Consider the following 16,473-nt stretch of genomic DNA (forward strand, 5'->3'; position numbering starts at 1 on the left):
AACAGCTGCGCACGCCTCGAGACCGCCCAGTGACGCCGGCCCCTCCAGCCAAGAAGAGGGAGGCGGCCGCCACTGATGCGCGGGAACCAAGACTGCAGCCTGCTGCAGAACATCGCCAGCGGCCTCCGCAACTAAAGAGAGTGCCCTGGCACTTTGTCGTCCTGCGGGGCGGCGGAGGGGCTGGGGTACCGACCGAAGAAGTGGAGTCTGCACTGCACGAGGCCGGCCACAAACCGACCAAGTGTTGGCGCATACGCAGCAAGGCAACAGGGCGCCCCACCGGCCTTCACCGAGTGGCTTTTGCAACACCTGAAGAAGCCACTCGACTCCTGGAGGCCGGCCTAGCCACCAAGGGCGCACAGCTCGCAGCTGAACCAGCTCACACCAGACCGCAGCTCCCCAGGGCCTGGGGCCGCACCGAGCTGCAGTCTACTCCGCGCGGCGCAGTGCTGCAGTTGGCAGAAATGTTAACTGCAGTGCTGAGCCGCGCTAGGTACACACCGAGCCAGCCGTGGGCAGAGGGGACTTGTCCCCTCCGCCGGCCTAGCCCCTCTTCCCGTTAAAGGGAGGGGGTCAGCAGCCCACGGTCTAGGAACCTCGCCACACACACAACACACTAGCTAACACAGTAAATCAAGCCTTTGCCCACACGCAAATAAATAAATCAACACGCTCTTCAAGCAAGTAAATAAAAATCAAAACAAACTGAGCAGCTAAGGCCAACTGCTCAGATTAAATTAATATTCACCCCCCTTCCCCCCCTTTGAATTTAAATTTTAAACTTAAAGGGAGGGCTGGACAACACACGAGTTTAAAGTAGAGTCACCACACGAAATTAAAGTAGATTATACCAGGCCACTTGCAACAAAACACAGCTTCGCAGCTTATTTAAAAGTCAGTCACACAAAAAGTCAAAACCAAAAACACATTAGGCAAAACAGGAGGTTATGGGTCGGCAGTAAGCCACCTGGTACTCCTAAAGGGTCGCGGAGTTTGATGCCAAGATGCGGCATTCGGGCCCCGCGGCCCTCATCGGCGATGATGTTATCCCTTTATCAGTCAGACGAGAGTCTGCTGAGGGGGTGCTTCATTAAGCACATATACTGAGCCAGTATTGGCTATTGTTTTGTGCTGCAGGGATGTTTCTCTCTTTATCAAAGGGATCCACATATTTTTTAATTCAATGCTCTGCTGGCTGAAAATATTTTTATTGCTAATAATGAAGGCTGATTCTTTGATTTTCCTTTTTATTTTATCGGATTCCTGTATGAGTGGTGTGGAGTCTTCCCAGAGAATTTTGTGGCTATTTTCCCATGTATGTTCAGCAAGTCTGGATTTTAGGGTTTCACCCTTCTTGCAGTTGTTTTTGTGTTCTTTGATTCGGGTGGATAGAGCTCTGCCAGTTTCACCTATGTACATGTGGCCACATTCACAGGGGATTTGATACACACAGTTGTGAGTTTGTAATTTTTCTGTGGCTGGTTTCACCTTGGTAACAATACTTTTAATAGTAGATTTAGAACGGAATGCTGTTTGAAGTCCATATTTATTTCCGACAGTGACTGCCCTTGTCGTTGAGAACTTACACGAGGAGATCGTACTAGGCCAGCCGTGGTTAGCAGAGCAGGCGGCGGTGATAGAAATGAGACCCACGCGAGGCCATATAGGTAACCGCGAACGCCTCACGATGTACGCTATCGGTGCCACCACCGAGACACACACGGAGAGCTTAACCTTGGAGCAGTTGCGCAACAATGTCCCTCCCGAGTACCAGGCAGCCGTCAACCGCGTACTAGCAGAGAGACGAGACGTCTTCAGTGTCACCGACCCCCTCAGGCGCACCACTGTCATAGAGCATCATATCCCGACAACACACGACAACCCCGTGCACGAGTTCCTGAGAGGCTACAGATTCCGTGAACAGCGAGCCATCCGCGAACAGGTGTCAGACATGCTCAAGGACGGGGTGATAGAGCCTTCAAGCAGCCATTATAACGCATGTGTGGTTCTGGCCCCCTAAGAAGGACGGCTCATTGCGTTTTTGCGTCGATTTCCGTCCGTTAAATGCAATCACGATCAGTGCCCCTCCACCTCAAATCAGTGTCGAGGCCGCCGTGGCCGGACTCGGTGGAGCGAGGGTCTTCAGTACACTCGACCTGAAGGCCGGCTATTGGCAAGTGCCCATACGAGCTGAAGACAGGAAGAAAACGGCATTCACGATTCCTGATGGACGGAAATTCCAGTTTCGCGCCATGCCTTTTGGGTTAAAATGCGCCCCAGCCACATTTCAAGGGATGATGACCCGAGTGTTAGAGGGCTACCTAGGTCAATTCGCAATCGCTTACCTGGATGACGTAAGTATTCTCCGAGACGTGGGAGGACCACATTAGGCAAATCACGCTGGTATTGGAACGCCTTCCCACACACCACCTAACGGTCGCGCCCCAGAAGTGCCACATCGGGACCCAAAAAGTGGAGTTCCTGGGACACCTCCGTGAGCGCGGCAGGATATCGGCCTCAGCCGTAGCACTTGCGGAAGATCACGGAGGCGGAACCCTCACGAACACGCAAGCAATTGCAATGGTCCATTGGCCTCGTGAACTGGCTTAGGAGTTACATACCCGAATTTTCACAGATAATATTCCCGCTGACAGATCTACTATCCCCTCAGTCGCGGTACCAATGGAGCGAACAGGCGCAACGTGCCTTTGACGGGATAAAAGCCACCTTCACCCACTGACACATACTCACGTGAGTAGACCCCGGGCACCGCCTCTACCTACAGATGGATGCCAGCGCACGTGGCGTGGGCGCGGTACTCTTTAACGTGGGCCAGAATTGCGACAGGGAGGTCGTCGACTACGCTAGCGCGAAGCTCGGGCCGGCCGAACGCCGGTACCATAGTAACGAGCAAGAGTGTCTAGCCGTAGTCTGGGCCATGAAGAGGTACCGGCTCCACCAGTAGGGGAAGAACTTCACGCTGAGGACTGACAATCGATGCCTCACATGGCTACACACCATGCAGGGGAGGAAGGGCAAGCTAATCCAGTGGGCCTTGTTCCTCCAGTCTTTCGACTTCGACGTTGAACATATCCCTGGAACCGAAAACCAGCTGCCGGACTTACTCTCACGAGAATCTGACGAGCAGGCGGAGTTGACGGACACCGACGACTGGGAGGGCATACTACAGCCGGGCACAGCAGACGACGGGATATGACATGACTCGGTGTGTACGGGAATCACGGCAGACGTGGACGGGGACAAGGACCCGCCCAACACAATGGCCGATGTACAACACCGGGTCAGCCGGGCCCAAGGGACATCACTAGACGCCGACCGACGCCACCAACAGGCGATCGCCGGGGACAAAGCGTGACACGTGCAACAGGGCGTGATTATGACATGAACACCGGGAGAACACGGGGACTGACGGACCTACGTCCCGACGGAGGCTCGCGAGGCGACGCTCCGGTTCTTCCATGACCACGATCACGCCAGACATCCGGGTACCGACCAAACACGATGGGAGATTGGCCGACACTACCACTGGCCCCGTATCGCGCACGACGTACGTGAGTACGTGCGGGAGTGCGAGGTCTGCCAGGCGAGGAAGGCACGACGATGGGACGGCGAAGAGCAACAGCGTCCTCGAGAACCCACAACCGCCTTCCAGACGATAGCCCTGGACGTGATGTGGCCGTACCCCTGCTCGCCGCGCGGAAAACACTTCCTCCTCGTAGTGACGGACTTATTTACCCGGTGGACAGAAGCGTATCCATGTGGCAAGGTGAGAATGCCCACGATCATCGCGATACTAACTCGAGAGTTCCTGTCACGCTGGGGCTACCCCCAATCGGTCCTGACGGACAACGCGAGCCAGTTCCTGGGATGCCACTGGAAAGGTTAGTGCCACGACCAACAGATCAGGCATCATACCAAGCCCGCCTACCACCCCAGGGCGAACCCAACAGAACGGCGTAACCAGGAGCTGAAGGCGCAGCTCCGCATCCGATTGGGGGCGGACCACTCACAGTGAGACATACACATAGAGGACGCACTCTTCTGCGTACGATGACGCCGTAATGCCGCCACCGGACTCACGCCCGTCGAAATGATCCAGGGACACAACCTGCCATTGCTGGGCGAATGGGCCACATATGGCACCCCACACCCCGATGAAACCACAGAAGGACGTGACCAACGACGCCTCGCCCTCCACGACGGGGCACGACGGCGACAGGAAGACTACGCCGCCAAGATAATGCCAATCACCAACCACCCACCACCCGCAGTGCAAGTCGGTGATCAAGTATTCGCACCAATGCACCCACTCTCAGCTGCACCCCGCAACTATTGCACGGGGCTGGCCCCATGCTGGTGTGGTCCGTACACCGTGAGATGGCGACTGGGGAGGACAACATATCTAGTCCGCACCGAAGGATGGCGCCTGAAGAAGGTCCACTGGGACGACATCCGGCTCGACCCCTTACCGGGGGAACGAGTGGTGGAGGAGGATACCCCCCCACACCCAAGACGACGACGCGGCATGCAGGGAGGATGACCCACCGGAACAAACACCCACACAACAGCCGGAAACACGGCGACCCCGCACACTGGTGTTCACCAACACCTCGTTCACCAGGACAAGGGCCACGCCCCACGAGGCACCTGGGTCACACCCCACAGAGACGGACTCCGAAGACGAGGAGAGGTCACGACCTCACCGGCACCGGCGCCTCCTTTGACACCTGGAGACATACGTCCTGGCCACAACACCAGGAAGCACCATTGGCACACCCACGGACAACGTACCCGATCAGCCAGAGGTAAGTATTCCTCCTGGGGGGACACCGAACGACCGGGAAGAAGGACCGCAGGGAGAGCCCCAGGGCCCCCTCATCGAGTGGCCCGTCGAACCAGACACAGAGGAACCCGCAACACCACCAGAGCCCCAGGGCCCCCTCATCGAGTGGCCCGCCGAACCAGACACAGAGGAACCCGCGACACCACCGGAGCGACAGGGCGACAACCACTGGGTATCTCCATCACCGAGCTCTCCCACACCCCCGGCGGACCAACGGGAGACGCCGACGCCGACACCACCCCCGTGGTGACAGAGCCCGATGACGAGGCCGGGAAAGCCTCCAATCCGAACCCGCAGGGCATAATGGAACGGGTGAGGAGGCCATACCAAGTAACGGCTTGCCCAGCACCGGAAGACATGCGGCCTCAGGCACCCGAGCCCCACAGCGAGCCACCTCACCACAGGGAGACGAACCCAGCGGCCGACCCCAGAGATACCCGCCGCCCACCAGGTTAGCTGGCTGACTACGACCAGGGGAAGCCGCCGAGGGACCACGCCACCCGGCCAGCACCCGGGTTTTCGACGTGGGACGACCTGGGACCGGAGCGCAGAGTCTACCAGCTGTGGCCGCAGCGAGTACCACCTGGATGGAGCTGCTGCCGAAGCTAGGGGTGCCCCCACGTGGCGGGGTCACTAACAGAGCAAGGTCGGGCTTCTCGAGGGGGGGGGGCATATGACGTCGTCCGACCGAAGGCCACCCTAAAGCCTGACCTGCAACCGCCAGTATCCGACCCCGCTAACGTAACGCGCTCCTAGCCATGGCCCACCCATGTCAGACGAGCGCCGCGGGACTTAGGTATTATCAACGCCCTTAACGTAATCGGCAAGACAAACCGAGTCATATACACAGTAAATTCACTAAACTTTAATGAACCCGCCACTTTGAATTATTAACACCGTGCAACACAAGTGCGACGTAGGAGTGCCTGGGTCACTCACGTGTCGTTTTCTACTAAAACAGCTGTGAGTGCAACCCTTGCGGCCTTCAGCCTAAATTCACTAGTGTAATATGTGACGTAACTCAAACCGCCCAAATTAGCATTTATCATTCGCCACTGGAGTAGTTATCAAGCAACAAACAGTCTCCAGTGTGACTCTAATAATTCAAACTTATTTTATACAAATTTATTAAATGTCATTTCTAAAATATATATATATTAAGTTAATCACTAAGTTTTATTGTATGAATTTAGAGCCACTTAAATTTAGTTATTAATATAAATTTTTACGAATAACGGAACTTTAGCAACTCTGGCGCGACAGGGAGCTCACCCCCCCCCCCCCCGCCCGCCCCTTGCGCCAGGGCCAGATGCCAGTACAGCGCGACTCGCGGACCGGAACGGATGCACGTCCCACGGGGAGCCATCATCTCTTTGTCACCATCGAACTTCAATCTGGTAATTATAGTCAGACAACGGAACCTTTTTAAAATACTCCCCGTGTGCGCCCGGTCCTTTTCCGGTGTAGGGCCTAACCCAGCCGCGTCAACTTAACACGCCCCACACAACGCATTACGTGGGGCCGTGCTATATACGGTACGGGCCGACTCCCGCCACCACAGACTTTTAATTAATCGCCAAGTGCACAGGCACTGGCTACATCCAAACATAAACGTGTTCTTAATTTAATAGCGAGCCGCAGTCCACACAGGTGGGCCCGTGCGTCGCCGTTTACCAATTACGGGATTAGCCGACTCTAATCAAACACTCTCCCTCAACTGCAACTGGCGTGAGGGCATAACGTTAGTGACGGCGCGTCAGAGCACCTAGTGTGTAATTGACAATGTACTTTATGTTAGGGAATTCGTGTGATTGTAAGTGCAGTGTAATTTGCCATCGTAATTAAACGTCCACTCCGCACACTCTCTGCGCGACGTGTAAACGACAGTGCAAAACCGTGTACGTCATTTCTGAACCTCACCAACCTAGTTAGGGATCAGCGTCCTATGCTGTGCAGGGCCAGTGGGGCAACAAGCATTAGGGATCCCTAACACCATTATCACCACCGCCGCCGTTCCTAGTGAGCCACACAGGGGCTTTCGGACCTCACGACCCACCTCGTGGCTAACCACCGCATTAGCCTGGCGCCCTCCCGGACACGTTTCCCCGCAACAGAACAGCCTTCCCGCTAGGAACACCGCCGAGTCTTGAACACGAGAACCCGAGCGACTGCAATCTATTACAGTCCAATTACCAGAATGCGACTGAGATATTCCGCTTCATACGCATAGCAATAAACAGTGCGTAGCGCCATGTTATGATCTGGGTTATAGTGGATTATGAACTGGAAAACAATAACAGTAGTATATATTGGGGGCTCCGAGATCAGGCTCCAGGCGGTGCAGCCGAGAGCCGGTCCGCAATCTGGGATTGTAACGCCATGGCAGCCATCTTGGAAGAGCGTAACGGGACACAATGTAATGGGACACAGTGTAACAGGACAAGTAGATCACAGAGGCCATTTTGGATCCGCCATTTTATTTTCTCGAACATTCCGGCGTTGTGTTTTCCGCCATTTTGAATGATGACGTCGCCGTTGCTATTAACGATACGGTTGCCATCTTTAAAATATTTTTTTATTATCCGATTTTAATGATAAAACATTTAAAGTTTTTATAAAAAAACAATTAATAAAATTTTTGATATAAATATTAAAATAAATTACTTTTATGACACGGAGCTCAGAGTCCTTGTTTCGAACCCGGTGAGCAAAAAAAATATTTTAAATGGCGACCGATCCTTCCCCGTGGTGGGTGCTGGCAGACTGACCCCCACCACTTTTTTCAAAGCATATATATCGCCAGTGAGCGTGACGTCATGACCGCCATCATGAAAATCCGTAATTTTAATGCTAGAGATTCGGAAAAAAATTTAAAAATCATTTAAAAAATTAATCAACCAAATTAAATAATAAAAATCCTTAAAACCACTGTTGCACTTTTCGTGACGGCCGCCATCTTGAAAATCCGTAATTTTATTGCTACAGATTCGAGAAAAATTCCAAAATTCATCAAAAATGTACTTATTAGAACACTGATCGATTAGTTCGATTCCTGTCCTTGGAGAGAAACTGCTAAGAGCAAAAAAATAAAAAAAAACATCAGATCCTTCCTCCACAGAAGCCACCTACAGACGAACCTACCACCACCAATAACAAGGTATATATCGTCAACTAGTATCACATCATGTCCGCCATCTTGTCTTCGTGTGCTGGAGACCACCATCTTGTTTACATCTGCTAGAGTGTGCTGATGACATGTTATTATAATTTTCTAGTCACCATACCTTTAACCTCGACTGTTGGAATTGACCTTTGATCTTGACTTTGACCTTCAAATTAAACCTCTACCTTTAAATTTGAATTTGACCTTGAACTTTGACCTTGACCTTTACCTTGAAAATTGACCTTAACCATGAACTTTTGCCTTGACCTTGAAATTGGACAATGACCTTGAAATTTGACCTTCACCTTGAAATTTGACATTGACCTTGAACTTTGACCTTGACCTTGAAATTTGACATTGACCTTGATATTTGACCTTGACCCTGACCTTGACGACCATCGTGGATCCGACATTTTGCATTCAGTGCATGCTACCAGGAGCTACCACATGCTAGTGGTCATTGCCACCATCTTGTTTTCGTCTGCTGGAGGACCATTATGCTAGTTTTATTCTAACCCGCTTAAGTGCAGTAATCATTTATTATTTTTGCTGTGACACCCGCCATCTTGAAATTTGGACGTCATCTTGAAATCATGTAATTATTTAGCTAGAAATTCGGGAAAAATTCCAAAATTAATTAAATAAATCACTCATTAATTAACATATTAATTCTATCCGCTCCTGTCCTTGGTTCGATACACTATCGATGAAAAAATGTTTAATTTTATGTAAAAATATAATAATTTCAATAAACGATGTTCAACATTCTTAAAGAGACTTTAAATCCTCTACTACCATCATCCTATCAGATATCAAGACCAACCTCTTGAAAAAATTCGTAATAATTAACCTAGAAATTCAGGAAACAGTTCAAAATCCATTAAATAAATTTGCAAACAATATACTGATTAATTAGGTCGACTAAGGTCCTTGGCACGATCCTGGACGAAGCTAAAATTAATTTAATTTAAATACCAGAAAAGTGTAAGGTTCCAGAAATAAAACACCACAAAGTCTTTTACAAACATAATATTTATTACACAATTTCTATCCTACTACAGGATCACTTGCGAAAGCCAGCAATCTTATAAACATTTAGCCCTGCATAGACGTGCAACGACTACTTCTTAGCTCCAAATGCTCCAAATGCTCCAAATGCTCCAAATGCTCCAAATGCTCCAAATGCTCCAAATGCTCCATAGGCTCCAAATGCTCCAACAGCTCCAAATGCTCCAACTGCATTTTCTTTCAACAGCTCCAATGATATTGGGCTACAATGCTACGAGTCTAAGAGACTACGAGGCTACAAGGCTACGAGTCTAAAACACAGGAAAAAACGGAAAGTACACACAGTACACACAGGAAACGGAACGTACACACAGGAAACGGAATGAATACACACAGTACACACAGGAAACGGAACGTACACACAATACACACAGGAAACAATACGTATACACACAGTACACACAGGAAACGGAACGTACACACAGTACACACAGGAAACTGAACGTACACACAGAAAACGGGACGTACACACAGAAAACGGGACGTACACACAGGAAACGGAACATACACACAGTACACACAGGAAACGGAACGTACACACATACAGTAGCGGAAACACAGGATTAGTTGGAAATCAGAATACAAGAAATAAAAACATTAAATTTTTACTTCAAATATTTAATTTATTTCTCAACATTACACAAATACAAGTAAAAGAAGCCATTATTGTATGTAGCCAGCTTTCCTCAGTTCTTTGAGTATGAAGGATATTTGTTTGATGCACGAATAGTTTCCTGCACAAAGCGAGCCATGTAGAAGTCTTAGCCGGTCAACCAATATGTTTGGATCTTTCCATGATGTGTAATCAATCTCTTCTACCACCATCTTACTTGCTTGTTTATTATACATACTTTTAATATCACAATCGTCCCAGGGATCATAATAAGCATTATCAGATTTATTTATTATAACACGAACCATTTTTTTAAATATAATTTTTTAAATATTTCATCAGCGAGAATTAAGTTTTCTAATGAAAAGCAAATTGATGGAAGTAGTTCTGCTTGTCAACAACAGATGTCGACACATTTATTTTTTCTTGCAGGTAAATATTATTTATTTTATGTGGTATGCGGGATGTTCACTAATGATCGCAAAAGAAGGAAGGCTTCGATAGACATCAAGGAGAAGGAAGTTCGTCCTTCGTGATAGTGTTTCTCTTTCGTCTTATCAGATATTTTTGGACTGATTAATGTTTTTTTCTATTTTTTGAAATCCACCGTATAAAAAAAATCAGTTCTGATTTAGTACCAGATATTAACAATTTATTTGCATCACAGGATAAAATGACATAACTCATTAGGTAAAAAGTCCTTCATGCGGAGATCAATTTCTCATCTGTAACCAGAAGCACTAAGAGAAAACCACCATAATATTGACAAGAATAATCAGGAGCACAAGGAGAAAACCACCATAATATTGAGAAGAATAATCAGTAGCACACGGAGAAAACCACCATAAAATTGACAAGAATAATCGGAAGCACACAGAGAAAACCGCCTCAAGTTTTCTTTAATGACATTAAATTACAGAAAAAATAAAAATAAAAACGAAAAAATAAAAAGGATTCTGCTAGCTTGTGAACTTCTCATTGTTGTGCAAAGTTAAGTTCTAGTACAAGCCAGAATTCTTTGTATTTTTTCGTTTTTATTTTTATTTTTTTATTAATTTTAACTGTAATTTCATGTCATTAAAGAAAACTTGAGGCGGTTTTCTCCTTGTGCTCCTGATTATTCTTGTCAATATTATGGTTGTTTTCTCTTAGTGCTTCTGGTTACAGATGAGAAATTGATCTCCGCATGAAGGACTTTTTACCTAATGAGTTATGTCATTTTATCCTGTGATGCAAATAAATTGTTAATATCTGGTACTAAATCAGAACTGATTTTTTTTATAAGGTGGATTTCAAAAAATAGAAAAAACATTAATCAGTCCAAAAATATCTGATAAGACGGAAGAGAAACACTATCACGAAGGACGAACTTCCTTCTCCTTGATGTCTATCGAAGCCTTCCTTCTTTTGCGATCATTAGTGAACATCCCGCATACCACATAAAATAAATAATATTTACCTGCAAGAAAAAATAAATGTGACGACATTTGTTGTTGACAAGCAGAACTACTTCCATCAATTTGCTTTTCATTAGAAAACTTAATTCTCGCTGATGAAATATTTAAAAAATTATATTTAAAAAAATGGTTCGTGTTATAATAAATAAATCTGATAATGCTTATTATGATCCCTGGGACGATTGTGATATTAAAAGTATGTATAATAAACAAGCAAGTAAGATGGTGGTAGAAGAGATTGATTACACATCATGGAAAGATCCAAACATATTGGTTGACCGGCTAAGACTTCTACATGGCTCGCTTTGTGCAGGAAACTATTCGTGCATCAAAGAAATATCCTTCATACTCAAAGAACTGAGGAAAGCTGGCTACATACAATAATGGCTTCTTTTACTTGTATTTGTGTAATGTTGAGAAATAAATTAAATATTTAAAGTAAAAATTTAATGTTTTTATTTCTTGTATTCTGATTTCCAACTAATCCTGTGTTTCCGCTACTGTATGTGTGTACGTTCCGTTTCCTGTGTGTACTGTGTGTACGTTCCGTTTCCTGTGTGTACTGTGTGTACTTTCCGTTTTTTCCTGTGTTTTAGACTCGTAGCCTTGTAGCCTCGTAGTCTCTTAGACTCGTAGCATTGTAGCCCAATATCATTGGAGCTGTTGAAAGAAAATGCAGTTGGAGCATTTGGAGCTGTTGGAGCATTTGGAGCATTTGGAGCTAAGAAGTAGTCGTTGCACGTCTATGCAGGGCTAAATGTTTATAAGATTGCTGGCTTTCGCAAGTGATCCTGTAGTAGGATAGAAATTGTGTAATAAATATTATGTTTGTAAAAGACTTTGTGGTGTTTTATTTCTGGAACCTTACACTTTTCTGGTATTTAAATTAAATTAATTTTAGCTTCGTCCAGGATCGTGCCAAGGACCTTAGTCGACCTAATTAATCAGTATATTGTTTGCAAATTTATTTAATGGATTTTGAACTGTTTCCTGAATTTCTAGGTTAATTATTACGAATTTTTTCAAGATGTTGGTCTTGATATCTGATAGGATGATGGTAGTAGAGGATTTAAAGTCTCTTTAAGAATGTTGAACATCGTTTATTGAAATTATTATATTTTTACATAAAATTAAACATTTTTTCATCGATAGTGTATCGAACCAAGGACAGGAGCGGATAGAATTAATATGTTGATTAATGAGTGATTTATTTAATTAATTTTGGAATTTTTCCCGAATTTCTAGCTAAATAATTACATGATTTCAAGATGACGTCCGAATTTCAAGATGGCGGGTGTCACAGCAAAAAAATAAATGATTACTGCACTTAAGCGGGTTAGAATAAAACTAGCATAATGGTAAGATGTGTACACACACAAGATGGTGTCCTCCAGCAGACGAAAACAAGATGGTGGCAATGACCACTAGCATGTGGTAGCTCCTGGTAGCATGCACTGAATGCAAAATGTCGGATCCACGATGGTCGTCAAGGTCAGGGTCAAGGTCAAATATCAAGGTCAATGTCAAATTTCAAGGTCAAGGTCAAAGTTCAAGGTCAATGTCAAATTTCAAGGTGAAGGTCAAATTTCAAGGTCATTGTCCAATTTCAAGGTCAAGGCAAAAGTTCATGGTTAAGGTCAATTTTCAAGGTAAAGGTCAAGGTCAAAGTTCAAGGTCAAATTCAAATTTAAAGGTAGAGGTTTAATTTGAAGGTCAAAGTCAAGATCAAAGGTCAATTCCAACAGTCGAGGTTAAAGGTATGGTGACTAGAAAATTATAATAACATGTCATCAGCACACTCTAGCAGATGTAAACAAGATGGTGGTCTCCAGCACACGAAGACAAGATGGCGGACATGATGTGATACTAGTTGACGATATATACCTTGTTATTGGTGGTGGTAGGTTCGTCTGTAGGTGGCTTCTGTGGAGGAAGGATCTGATGTTTTTTTTTATTTTTTGCTCTTAGCGGTTTCTCTCCAAGGACAGTAATCGAACTAATCGATCAGTATTCTAATAAGTACATTTTATGATGAATTTTGGAATTTTTCTCGAATCTGTAGCATTTAAATTATGGATTTTCAAGATGGCGGCCGTCACGAAAAGTGCAACAGTGGTTTTAAGGATTTTTATTATTTAATTTGGTTGATTAATTTTTTAAATGATTTTTAAATTTTTTTCCGAATCTCTAGCATTAAAATTACGGATTTTCATGATGGCGGTCATGACGTCACGCTCACTGGCGATATATATGCTTTCAAAAAAGTGGTGGGGGTCAGTTTGCCAGCACCCACCACGGGGGAAGGATCGGTCGCCATTTTTAATTTTTTTTTTTGCGCTCACCGGGTTCGAAACAAGGACTCCGAGCTCCGTGTCATAAAAGTAATTTATTTTAATATTTATATCAAAAATTTTATCAATTGTTTTTTTTTTATAAATTTTAAATTTTTTTTCATTTAAATCGGATAGTAAAAAAATAATTTAAAGATGTCGACCGTAATGATAATTGCAACGGTGACATCATCATTCAAAATGGCGGAAAACACAACGCCGGAATGTTCGAGAAAACAAAATGACGTCATCCAAAATGGCGGATCCAAGATGGCCGCCGTGATCTACTTGTCCCGTTACGATGTGTCCCATTATGTTGTGACCCATTACATTGTGTCCCGTTACGCTCATACAAGATGGCTGCCGTGACGTCACAATACAAGATGGCGGACCGGCTCTCGGCTCTACCACTTGAGCCTGATCTCGGAGCCCCCAATATATACTACTAATAACCACAAGTCTCTTGGGATGGCCATATTGCTAACTGGTTTAGTACCGGAAGTGCCTAGATACATGAACTAAACACATAAATACATTATAGGCGATACTGATACCACAGGTTATAAGTATTAAATAGGGAAACACACGTAAATTAGAAACATACAACTTAGAATAGTCATAACTTAGAAACCTCGAAAAATCCACTTAACTTAGAACTGTCATAAGTTAGAACGATCATAACTTAAAAACACGTAACTTAGAAACACACAACGCAGAATCACACAACTTAGAAACTTCGTAACTTATAAAGTCATAATAACTATCACAACTTAGAAACACACAACTTAGAACTGTCATAACTTAGAAACACGCAACGCCGAAAAACACAACTTAGAATATTGGGTGAGAAAGCGTAAGTTATTTGAAAGGGCTGTAGTGACAAAACATTTTTTGAAGATCAGGTAAGGTTTTCCAGCCAGATCCGATCGACACATTTGTTTGATTCCGGGTTTTCATGGATAACTTTAAATTTATTTTAGTAAAAATAGTTTTTTTTTGTGTACTACTTATAATAAGTAAAATGATTTAACTCTTTGAACATTGGACTAACTTTTTTATTTGAATAAATATTAAAAAATAATAATATAACTTTACCGTCTCTGTGACCTCACTGTTGACAAGATGTTAATCTAAATAAAAAATAATTTTAATTAATTAACGTTATTTTCTCTCTTGTTATTGCGTCATAAAACATTCTCCTTTTAGAAGTTACGTTAGTGTCATTTATATATTAAAAAAATTATTTAAAAAAGCGATAAACTTAATTTCTTGAGAACATACATTAAAAGTATGTTAAGTACATGTCAAAACTTTGAGTGCGAATGCAGAATATTTGGAGAAAGCATAACTGTTAATGTTCAGACACAGGGTACACTTGTTACAACTTTTTTTAAAAATATATTGTTTAAAACCGTTCCAAATTTTAGGTCTTACTAAAAAACAAAAATTAATGAAAATTTTTTCCTTACACAAAAGTACAAATTAAGGTGCTATATTCCTCTCAATTCACAGAGCAATACTGCACAAGTATTTTAACTGGGAATGCAGAAAATATTTAGCCAGACAGCCGGTTCCAACATGTCAGGGAGGTCATACGCGGTGTCATTTCGAAAAACCTAGAGTAAAATATCAAGATTGATAAAACAGAATTTGAATCAGTTTCTTCGTGATTGCGCCACCTGATTCGTTCATACAAATCTTTTGTTAATTGAAGGGTGAATAGTAGCATGTAAATGGGGCTCTTGGGACAAGCTTCAGGCTGTGGTGCTGGTGCCGGGTCAATGACCGATTGCTCTGACGTCACGGCGGCCATCTTGGACTCAAAAATTCCTCAAAATTCCTTCAAAATGACTCAAAATGACTCAAAAATTCTCGTTTTAAGGTAAAATTTCTCGTTTTCTTCCACAAAAAAAAAATAGGATTTCGAAAAACCTCAAAATACTTTTGCCTTAGAATAAACACAAATTCCTAAAAGAGGCTTAAGCATCCATGTCTACAGCCTCCGATAAGCCTCTGACGTCATCTAGGAGTATGACGTCACCGTTGCAATTTCTGTTACGGCCGCCATCTTGAAAATCTTTATTTATTATCCGATTTTAATAAAAAAGTTTTTAATTTATAAAAACATTTATTTAATAAAATTTTAATAATTTTTTTTAAAAAACATACTTTTACGACATTGAGCTCGGAGTCCTCGGTTCAAACCCAGTGAGGGCAAAAAAAATAAAAATGGCATCCAATCCTTCTTCCAAGGAAGCCGCTGGCAGACTGACTCACCCACCAATTTTTTTCAAAGTATATATATCGTCACCTAGTATGACGTCATGTCCGCCATCTTGAAAATCCGTAATTTTTATGTTTGAAATCCGGGGAAAATGTTTTTAATCATAAAAAAATTAATCAATCGAATTAAATAATAAAAATTTATAAAATATTACTTAAAAACTACTGTTGCACTTATCGTTACGGTCACCATCTTGGATTTTATAAATGTTGCATGTTTAGTAAAGCCCGCCATCTTGGTTGAGTACGATGTCATCGTTACACTTTACGTTACGACCACCATATTGGATCCTTTTAATGTTGCATGTTTCGTTACGGCTGCCATCTTGAAAATCCGTAATTTCAATGCTAGAAATTCCGAAAAAATTGCAAAATATATTTTTAAAAATTGACTTCTTCAAATGTTTAGTTTCTTAATTGTTTTCGGTCCTCGGTTCGATTTCCGGCGAGAGTAAAAAAGTAATTTGTTATTATATTTAAAAAATTCTCAATAAAAAGTAATAAAAACATCTTACACCACACTCGACATTTTGAATTGTCATCACTGTATCAATTATCGCTGGAGGCCGCCATATTGTTTTCGTCTGCTGGAGTGTGCTGGCATCATGTTAGTATAATTTTCTGTTCATCATACCTTTGACCTCGACTGTAGGCATTGAAATTTGACCTTGACCTTGAAATTTACTTTTACCTTG

The sequence above is a fragment of the Bacillus rossius genome, chromosome 2 (assembly GCF_032445375.1).
Source record: "Bacillus rossius redtenbacheri isolate Brsri chromosome 2, Brsri_v3, whole genome shotgun sequence".
In the NCBI taxonomy this organism is placed as follows: Eukaryota; Metazoa; Arthropoda; class Insecta; order Phasmatodea; family Bacillidae; genus Bacillus; species Bacillus rossius.